At 31.5% G+C, this 11,623-nt stretch overlaps 1 long non-coding RNA gene across 10 annotated transcripts in view; it reads right to left on the bottom strand.

Annotated features, from left to right (window-relative positions):
• Nucleotides 1-7,055, bottom strand: part of LOC119638685 — a 78,273-nt gene extending 71,218 nt beyond the window's left edge. The window contains exons 1-4 of one of the 10 annotated variants that reach the window (XR_005247490.1): nucleotides 6,912-7,055; nucleotides 6,045-6,089; nucleotides 5,298-5,946; nucleotides 2,748-3,208 (exon numbers count right to left, since the gene is read on the bottom strand). This is a non-coding gene — a long non-coding RNA (uncharacterized LOC119638685). Of the gene's footprint in view, nucleotides 1-2,747; nucleotides 3,209-5,297; nucleotides 6,204-6,911 lie in introns of those variants that run through there. The other 9 variants (XR_005247482.1, XR_005247486.1, XR_005247477.1 and 6 more) reach the window with 9 other exon arrangements.
• Between the last annotated feature and the right edge of the window lie 4,568 nt (nucleotides 7,056-11,623).

The following is an 11,623-nucleotide window of genomic DNA, read 5'->3' as shown; positions in this document are numbered from 1 at the left end:
AAAAAAAAAAAAAAAAAAAAAAAAAAAATATATATATATATATAAAAAAACACTACAGTGTAGTAATTAGAGATAATGTTATTTATGGGTCTTGTATTGATTGCGACACTATTTGTTTTTTGATAATTTTGTACAATTTTTGTGACAGAATTCTTCGTAAAAGTTGTAACTTACTTTGATAAGTTTCACTGCGTCTTCACTTTTTTTTTTTTTTGACATTTCAATCGCTAATAAATTATAAACTTTGCTTTATATTTATTATCGAATTCGTTTTCGTTTATTTTATTATTATGTATATACATATATATATATATATATATATATATATATATATATATTTGAAAAATGCATTTTATTTAATATTTTTTTATTATTAGTAGCCATTGTATAATTTTTCCTATGAATTGCATTCCATATGCAGTAAAGATTTTTATCATCATTTTATCTGCTTTATTAAATTTTAATTAGCAACGGAAATGAATGGTAAAAACTTTTATATATTATACAATTCGCTTAATTTTTGTTAAAAACATGGTAAGTTAGAAAACAAGTCATAACAAGGGCAGATAAAAAAGACCTGCACTCCAAATCTAAATGCTCTTAATGCCCACAAGCTTGATAATTTGAAATTGCGATCATTCATGGCATGCATGCAAGTAACCCATAATTTTCATATCGCTTATGGCAGCAAAACTTATACATTATGTATATCGCATTAAGAGCTGAACGCAATTTCAAGATACACTAAAGCGAGGCAATGGATTAAACAGCCAGAAATGCATAACTTCCGTGCCATTGTTGCAATGTTGCGAAAACATGTGATCCTTAAGAACTGATCCAATGGTTTTACTTTTATGTGCATAGACATCATTATTTTGCTTCTCAATGGGAATGCATGCAGCAAAGTTAAAAGCAAAGCTATCTGAGCGCATTGCTACAGTAATGCATGCATTTCAACTCTACCTGCAACCGTGTGATGTTTTGACATTTGAATGCATGATCCACGATACTTATGCATGCGTTGTGCTTAGCTCTATAATCCGTTTCGGTAAGCGTGATTTTTCTTTCTCTCTCTTTCTGGATTAATTCGAATTCGACTGGCAAAGACGTTTACCATTTCCTTTAACGCAGCTCTCTAAACACCCTAAAAGGGCTCTGTTAAATGTCCAGAAATAGGATATAGTTGGATTCGGAAGCCTACTACGTCCATAATAAAAAAACGTAAAATACTATTGTGGACACCCTATAAATCTATATGAGAATACCTTTCAAACAAGCTAAGCAAATCCAAATTCTGCTTATGGGAACTATTTTGAACAATTTTTTCGAATTTAGTATGTTAGCATTAAGTGGATATGAACGAAATGGATGAACAACTCCTCTCCTTTGGCCGCGTCATTGTAGCACAATCAGTAACTCTTGATATTCCGGGCATGTTTGTTAGGCAGAACATGTATTCGAAATGTGCAAAGATGCAGCCAACAGTGTAAGTAACAGATTCTTTCCATCAGCCAATATCTGCCCTAAACCGCCATAGCGGCTATATCCGACCAAAAGTCCTATTTGCGTACGAGTCGTCCAAAAACCTCTAGATCGTTCCTGTTTCCACTGTCCAGACTCTTGGGCATCGCCGTAAACAGGTTATGCTACGTTTATGCCTATGTACATAAGGGGAAAGTGTTGCGATAAAACAGACTCGTCCAGCAATCAAGCACTATTTAAGGACTACTCGGCTCTTATGTCCTTTAATAATTTGTTTAACTTTATCAATTATCTTTTAAGCTGATCCGATTTTTCATACGAACTTATATATAGACTTAACAACAAACCAAACTATTGGCTAAAAGAGCAATCACTACTATACATATCATCATCGTAGGTAGTAACTTCTTGTTAGATGATAACAGGCAGAGTTCTATGCGATGTTAGGTATTTGGGCTGCCGCACAGTGCAAGGGATAGACTCGGAACTGCCAAGTCGGTGTTCTCGCGGGTTCGAATCCCAGTTCGGTAGACCATACTTTTTAAGGAATTATTTAGCATAGTTACATAGACTTATGTACGCCTCTAATACTTTACATAAAGTTATGTGGTTGCCTTTAATACTTCTATGTCTATAAATATTGTATACACTGTTTGCTTGCTTTTTCTCATTGATATATCTCTGATGTATATTAGATCATAGTCTCACCATTTAGACTAAGTTCACTTTTCTAACACTTTAAGTTTAAAAAAAAGAAGTATTCTAAGCGAAAATCGCTCCACTTTGAAAAGTGAAAAGTATTCGCTTTGCTATGCCCTTGATGATGGGTCTTCCCTATAAATAGCGTAATATATGTGAACCCCTTTAGCGTTAAGAGTGCGTTGCTTAATATGGCTGAATATATGTAATTGACATTGAATATAAATAAATAAATTTATAATTTAAAGTCAAACGAGTCGAGTTTAGACAAAAAAAATTAACAGTTGGCTTCTCTACCTCTGCTATTTTTATCTATTCTTGTTAACCCTTTTTACGGAGCTATCTACAGGAAGAGTGACGAAAACTCTGCATTGTTTTCGTAGCGCTTTGCTTGCGCTTCTTTTTACCATTTCCAAGTCCATTGATACTCCCATCTCTTGTTTATCACTCACTAGCTAATTACGCAATTCTCGTTGTCGATAACCTAGATACTTATTTATTCATTATTATTATTATTATTATTATTATTATTATTGTTGTTGTTCACATTTTTTTTAGGCACTTACCTTAACACAGTTTTTTAGATTCCTCCTGTTTTCTTCTCTTTTTTTTTTTTTTGCAAGATATTTCTTCAATAATAAAAAAGCTGAAGACAAAAAAAAGAACACACACACACACAACTAAACAGTAGTTGAACAATAGCCGAGTATTGAGAGCAGTGCGGAGGCGGGTGTGATTGATTGTAAAGGTATAAGTACCACTACTGGATATTTATTTATGTGAAAGACGCAACAACAAAATATGTATAGAAATAATCCAATTTTTATTGATTTGTAATTCAAAAGAAAAAAGTGAACGGTGGTGGGCTAAGAGCGAGTTTGGCGATGGGGCGCATTGCAATATTTTTTCTTTTTTTTTTTTTTTGCAATTGTACACAAGAACGAACTGCATGTAAACCGAGTGCGTTTCTTTTTTTACATATCTATGTATCTATATATGTATATATGTATGTATAATTTATCTTATTCTACCGGTAAAAAGTTTAATTTTATTTTATATATATATATATATATATATATATAATATATATATATATATATATATATATGTATTTATTTATTTATTTATTTTATTAACCCACACACACATTTACACACACACACTCGCACATAAATATCCTCACTCATGTAACGAGACTCAGGTGATTAATTCAATTAAACGGATTAAGTACGAATCCTTTTTATTGCGCTTTTTTTCATTTTCTTGCAAAATTTTGGGGAAAATGTTATTAACATAAGCCAAAAAAAAAAAAAACATGTAAAAATTAATTTTTAAAGCAAGTTTTTTACCGTACACATAACATCAACGAAGCATTGAAATATATGCTCGACCTGTCATTTCGTTTGTAGGGTTCAAAGGACCGGATAAAACGTGAACATGTAACACATCATTTAATCGCAGTTCGTAGAATGCAGCCAGTACTGACGGGTCCATTTGATTTTAAGATAGTATTAACCTTTAAAAGAAATATGTTAAAACTTCATGACAGTCCGACCATTAATTCAGAAATTATGCTTGAAAGGAAAGCAATTTGAATTTCGTATCTAATTGTCTTACACTTGTACATCATCCTACGAACTTATCGAGTGATGTGTTACACAATAAATTGTGATTAGCGGAAAGTTGTGAAATGTTTTGCCTATCCGTCCGTCTGTATGTATGATCTGTAAATCTTTCGCTTTCTTTCACCCGCACGATCGCAAAAAGGAACGTAAACAACGGAAAAGCGGGAAACATTTACCTAAGGCATTTAGTATTCAGAATTGAAAGGGCTTTGTGTGCCGAAACTGACGGTATGTAGTTTGCAAGGTTACAAAATTGTTTTAAGTCACCTCTTGGAATTAACTTGAAAGATGTATACTGTATATGTTCATCAGACAATGAAAGATGCGGCTGTTCATCTATTAATAAATGGGTCGAGAAGGCATTTGCAATTAAACGTCTATCTATTTGTCGCTGAGAATAAAATGTATAGTTTAGGTGAAGAAAAGAAGAGAGCAATACATGGTCCGATGTTTTTGTTAAAAGGATAATTATGTTTTGCTACTTCGATAAATAGCATGAAATCTGAAAAGGGCTCAAGGTGATGTAAAATATGTATAGGAATACTTCATCATCAAGCTGAATATATTTAACTAGCTGTGGTTATTGGTATAATATAAAATCACTCAACAAGTTTGTAGTACAAAGTATAGGGTTCGCCACTATTGACGAACGATGCCATCCTATGAACTTATTGAGTGAAGTGATATAATATATACATCTGTCCATTCATTTTTCTTAGGATCTTTAATCTTTAATGAAAGAATTGGTAAAGGTAGAAAGAAAAGAATTAAATAAAGGGAGTAATTGAAAATGGGCGTATATGTCTTGCAAATGCGTTCATAAATTGAAGGAAATTAAAAAAGAATTAAAGACATACATATCTTCATTCTTGTCGTCGCCAATGCAGAGGGTGTTTTAGTTCTGTCTCTGTTTGCCAACACATTCACACTCACCAATAAGTGATAAACCCTAGGATGCACCTGTGTGTCTGTTATTGGAATTTTTAAAAGTTTCAAAGTTAAGATCGAAAGCTTGAAGCTTGGAATTTTCATGTCGGCTTAACTTTTACAGATTCGTTTTAAGGATGACTTCGTTCCGCCTTTAATGACCGCCACCATTTTGCTAAAAATGTTCATAAAAAATAAAAGAAAAAATTAAATTTCAGAACATTACTCTATACTTAATAAACTGAATCAAATGGCCAACTGGCTAACCGACACGCCCACAATTACCAAAAATTTTCGCATTTTCTATGCTGCGGATTCTTCTTTATATTCACATATAAGGGAAAAAGATTTTTTCTTGATATACTTTAATTCTTCCTATGCATATTTTTCCTCACATTTTCAAGGAAATTTTTTGTTAAATTCCATAAAATAATTATTCGTAATTAAGGCAAAAAGTTTTACCAGCTTTTTCAAGGACTTGTGCGAATTGCATTTTTTTTTTTTTTTTTTTTTTTTTGTAAACTCGACATTTTGTGGAATTGGTCGTTCAACGTGGCTACTTACAACAAGGCTTCCTTCTAACACGGTACTAGAATTTCGGAAACCTTCGTGTAAATTGGATTACGCACTATACGATAGTGTGTGCACAACAAGTACAGATAGAACGGCATACGCAGAATAAAATTTTCAAGGAAATTAATTTATATTTTCCCGGAATACATTCACACACACACACAATAGACCAAAGATGGGTTTAAATATTTCAACAATTTTTTCCTCGATTTTTATCATCACTCATAACTCATAACATAAAAGCCAAAAAAAAAAAAAAAAAATTAATTTTTAAAATTAACTTAAGAAATTTTTTTCTTTTTTTTTTTGTAGTTTTAATTTTTGTAAAACATTTTTTCAAAAGCAATTGGCTTCTTCACCAGTAAAATGCTGACTTTTCTCTTCACATATGCCTTTCGTAGGCTTTTTCTTTAATTCTTAATGTAACAACGTTGTTATTGCTGCTTAGATGTCTCGGCTCATTCGTTCACATGGTTTAAGGTTCTGTTATGTGTGTTTATATGTAAACTCTTCCTTGACTGGATTTTTATGCTTGTTCTATCTTCACCGGATTTTCTACTTTTTTGTTTTATTTATTTTTTTTTTTTTTTCTTTCTTTCTTTTTTTCTTTTTAAGATGCACTTTGAAGGCTTAAGAAAAACTAATAAATGATTTAAGAAAAACATGAAGAGAGTAGAAGAAGAGGCTTATAACACATGCTATGCAATTTGCCATATAAACATATACAAGAACACTTACACAAATATATGCACCCAAGCAAACTGTTGATTAAATGCCGTTTGCCTTAAAAGACCGTAAGAAAATCAGGTTTTATTTGGTTACTTCGCAAAGAGCACATGCATAGTAATATATGTGTACATATATATATATATATATATATATTAATATATATATATTTATATAGATATATATTTATATAGATATATATTTATATAGATATATATATATATATATATAAATAAATATATGTATGCATATGTTTGTATGTATATGTAATAACAAATGAAATTTTATTGAATTGTAAAAAGAAAAAAATTGAAGGATAACCCCGTACTAGTAGTTTTCCTTTTTTTTTTTTTTTGTTTGCATTTAATATTTATTTATTCAACATTTTTTTGAAAGGATTTCTTTTCGTTCACTTATTCGTATTCGCGTTTCGTATTCTTTCTTATAAAGAATTTTCGTTTGATATTATCTGATATATTAAAACGCACTCAAATCTCATCTATTCCGCTACACGTTTTTTCCACACGTATTTTCCTATTATATTTATATATATATATATATATATATATATATAGGCTTGTTTATTGTTGCCCTAACACGATCTTGTTTTCTTTCATTTCTTACAACAAACAAGTGTTTTCTTTTACAATAAATAGTGTTAATTATTTGATGTCGTTTATCGTTGAGAGAACTGACTGATATTTTCCTCTTAATTTATTTATTTTTATTTTTATTTTTATTTATTTATTTATTTTTTTTTTTATTTCAATAACAATAGCCTCCAATGGGTATATAAATTAATTCAAATTTATTAATTAATGAAAAATTTATCGTTAAGCAATTTTTCGTTTTTTTTTTTTTCTTTTTTACCGCTTTTACCGATTTCTGTGATGTGACATCTGATTTACGTACATTTATTTACAGATCCTTAGCGTTTGAAGAGCAAAAAGTTTTCCCAAAATTATTTCCGATTTTAAATGTTACCAAGACAACAACAAAATGCAAACTGTTTATAAAATGCATACTTATACAATAACGTTAACGCCATCCGTTGTTCACAATTATTTTTTTCAACGACAAAATACACACGGCACAAGATTTACAACACAGCCACACGCAAAATTCAGAGGCAAAAAATGCTGAGGATATGAAATTCAATTTCGGAGAATAAAACTGACTTTACTCTCTTCACTGTACCTGTTTGTATCGCGGCCCCACAAAAATGCTGAGAATATGAAATTCATTTTCAGAGAGTAAAATTTACTCATCTATACATTACTTATCGAGGCCCTAAAAATATGCGGAGAATATGAAATTCAATTTGTGAGAGTAAAAATTGACTAATAATGCCGGCGTTCGGCTAACATTTCTTCAACATAAATCTTATTTTAATCAAAGAGGTCTGCAAAAAAAAAAAAACAAAAAACATCAACATTAGCTACATTTAACATAAAATCCACAAACTAAAAACGAAAAAATTTTATAAACAAAAGTAAGTAAGTCGACTACACAAGCACATCGTGCTCTCGATTGGCGTCGTTACTTTAAACGCAAGTGTTGCAGGTGCGCCTAAATTCAATTTTATCCAAAAATTTAGTCAATAAGTGATAAATTTCGCGATAGCTCGAATTATTGTTCTTTTTTTAGAGTTGTCCCTCATATCTGTCTGCCTTCATATGTAACCTTAAGTAAAATGCTGTAAGCATTAAAATGTTCTTAAAACAGTATTGAGAAATCGCGACATATGGAAATACGGACAATGGTATACAAACTTTCGCTTATTAAAAACACATAAATTTTATCGGGTATTTGTGGCATATATCTGGGTGTTAAAGTACGAGGATGAATGTGTAGACACTGGGTAAAGTGATGTTATAACTTTGACTTGTTGCTGTTTGCCAAGGAATTATTGGACTGATATTTGAATTTCTGTGGGAAAACCATATGGAAACCTTAAAACAAGAGCGTCTTATTTAAAGACCCCCGCGATGGACGGAATAATATTTAACACATACTGTTATATGTTATGTCGGTCGTTCGGTCAATTCGGTTGTGCTCATTGATAGAAAGCCCCATGAAAGGCTTTTGCATTGCTCCTGGTGAGATTTGTCTACCACGTATACAAAGTGTCGGCTGTTTTCTAACGAATTTTTCACGCACACTCGAGATTTGAAATAGTTTTTATGCGATCGCAAGATTAAGTCAATATTTATAGGCTATAAGGATATATAAGAATAATTGATAATCAAAACAGCGCGAAACGATGGCGCAGTGTGTAAACTCTGTTTCGTTTTACTTCTTTCCCCCTTGCCAAACACGTGCTTGTCTTGTCGCTAAATAGCACTCATTACATTTACTTTTAAAAACATTGGTAACATTGGAAGTTGCACTCTCTTTCTGTTAGCAATTCGAAATTTATCTCTCACCTTTACATTTAACATTCTGTTAAAATAGACAGCTGTTTGGTGAGTTTTCTTTTTTTTGTTCAGTTTGGTTATTGTTTACAGCGCCCAGCATTCGTTCGCATATTCTCTATTTGATTTATCTCTCAACCTTTGTTTCGTGTGCTTGAGTGCACACCATATAAATCAAGCATTGTTTTTGTGTCTTTGATTGCGATGCGAATGTTCAATTCAAATTAAGTAAAATGTATGGTGTTTAAAGGAACAACACACACTTATGTGCCACACTTTTTTTTCTCGTTATGTCTTAAAAAACCTACCTTAACATTTAAACATTTAAATATGTGTAATGAATCTCCAGTGGGTTTACCAACGAATGTAATGTTTGGCAAAATTGAGTCACTTTTCTGAATAAATTTTAACATGCAGAAAAAAAAAAAAAAACACAAATAAATAAATAAATTCAAATTAAATTAATCACACATGCACGTATGGCAAACACAATAAAAATACCAAAAAAAAAATATATATATATATATTAATATATAAAAACCAATAAAATTTCAATAACATTATTGGAAACACAAAAAAAAACAATTTTAATAAACGATTAATGCGAAAAAACTTAAATGAAATTAACTGTTAAATGCTGTCCTTTTAACCAAAGTATGACAAGACATATGATCCGAACTTATTTTCATCCTACACATTTCTTAATTGCTGCCCCTTTGTACTCCCCGCACTACCTATAACATAAAGTACGTATATAACACTCAGAAGAGTTTAAGATGAACCCGCCTTCTATTATACCGATCTAAGCTTGTCTATCCGGCTGTCCGCTTACTCATCCATATCTATCCGTAATTTTTGAGATATTTCGATGAAACTTCGTACACTGACTTGCTTTGATTCAAGGGCGAACGCTATTGAAAATGATTCGGTTTCACTTTTCGATTTTTTTTTCGTTATATGGAAAAATATTGAAATTTTCTAAATTTTTCGACAAAACTAGCTGAGTAATAGTACTTTGAAAAACTAGCTTCGGGTGGGATACATTTTTGACCCTTCTCTAACAGAATCGCTCTGAATGTTTATATGGTAAAAAGGTAAAAATTTCAATTCTTCATGGTGAAAATTGGTTCATAGTAGTAAATTGACAAAGAACCCAACCTTACCGAATATGTAGGCCTATTATTTGGATACCATCCCATATAACGATTCTCAGGAAATTTGAAACTTTTTATACCAAAAAGCCTTAATTGTTAATGTTGTATGATGAAAATTTTTTCATGTTACTAATATGACATAAAAATTTGAACCACAGGATACTATTTCTTCGACCCCATTCTATGAAAGATTCCTCAATGAATATTAATCGCTTGAGAAAAAATTTCATTTTTAATATCTTATGACTAAAATTGGTCCATAGCGGCAATTTAGTAAAAAAAATCAACGAACGAGGGAATTTTGATCAGACAGCTGTATTTTTAGACCCTAACATATAAAGGAGTCATCCCTTATATGGAAAAAAAAAGTGTAATTTCTAGCTTTTTATGACGAAATCTGAAAAACAATAAAATTTTTAGGCAGTAAGCTAAATACACACTTAAAAACAGTAACGTTTTCTACCCTACATTAATTGCTGTGCAGGATATATCAAGATTGTAAGGATGCATGTAAAACCCAGAAGAATCTAAAATGGCCGCAACCTTTCATTGCGTCTATCGCTTTGAGCTTGTTTATTCACCTGCCCGTCTGTCCGTATAATGTCTGTCAAGGTTTTTGTTTTTTTAGTGATTAACTCAAAGGTGGCCAAATGTTAAGATACTCCTACCCGTAGAAAGGCTTATTTGGAAAAAAATTTTATACACAATTCCCGTCACATAAATATGCTTAGGCTTCATGGAAATTTCATAGGACATGCGAATCAACATTATATGCATATATCATCGCCCGATAAAATAAATCATTTCGAAAATAGAGCAAGTCAACAATTGGACAAAGTCAAAAAACGTGAGTTACCTGACGTATCCGTACGTTAGGAAAGCGTAAGAATGTCTTTGTGACGTTTATTCGATAAACTTATTCGTGGAATTTTAGTCAGTGGTCAAGAGAGGTAGTATTCAAAAGAATTTTATTTCTCTCAGCAACGCATCTATATATACATATATATGCGAGTCAAATTTAAAGGCAATATTTTCAGCAATTTATTACATAAGTTAGTTCACTTTCATATTCAATTGAATGAAAACGATGTCTCCTGAGTGGTAGAACACCTAGAACTTTTAAACGGAATTAAATCCGAGGAGTTGAGCGACCTAGAAAATATCTGGGAAAATCAATGCATTTTTGTGGAGCGATACTTAAGAATTGTCTGCCCAAAAATGTTTGCCGAATGTCATGGTAAACTTAGTTTTATTACCTTTCAATCGGTTTGGTAGATACAAATAGATGTTTAGCTTGATCGATAGATGATCGGAGATCGGCAGCATGTCTCGCTCAAGGATGTTTCATTCATTACAGCATTGAAACTTCAGTGTGGCCAACGTATATTGATCGGCTCAGCTATTGTGCTATAAGGTATTATTGTCACTACTTGTTAGTCTTGTACAAAGAAAGAAAGAAAGAGAGAGAGAGAGAGAGAGAGAGAGAGAGAGAGAGAGAGTGATAAGCTTCAGTTTAAATTATAAGATCAACAATGACGTAGTTAATCGCTTTAAAATTCTCTACTCATTAATTAGCAGACACGACGACTGTAAAATACTTAACCGCCCGTATTGTGCAGGGTTGTAGTACATAAAAAAAAAAAAAAATAAATAGAAATAAATAAATAACTAAATGTAATGAATAAATTTAACTTAATTTTGAATAAATGAATATTTTTTAAAATTTCTTGTCCTTTACTCATTAACTGTAAAATGGTATTAATTCGTCTAAATCCTCGCTTTTCTACATAGCGGCGAAAAACAAAAGTTAACTCTTTATCTGCTTTTACATTTTATTACGCTGCTCTCTCGTCTGCATGTTACAATTTCTTACGGTTTTATAAGTTTTTAAGTAACTTTATCTTGAGAGATACATTTGCATACATAAATAAATAAACATAAGTGTGCGAACAACTTTTATTTCCTGCGATTATATAACACACAGCGCAGCTTGTACACCTATCTGACTGCCTAAATGATTACC

The sequence above is a fragment of the Glossina fuscipes genome, unplaced genomic scaffold, assembly GCF_014805625.2.
Source record: "Glossina fuscipes isolate IAEA_lab_2018 unplaced genomic scaffold, Yale_Gfus_2 0, whole genome shotgun sequence".
Classification (NCBI taxonomy): domain Eukaryota; kingdom Metazoa; phylum Arthropoda; class Insecta; order Diptera; family Glossinidae; genus Glossina; species Glossina fuscipes.
Note: the sequence above shows the minus strand (reverse complement) of the source record. Positions and strands in the feature narration are given on the sequence as shown.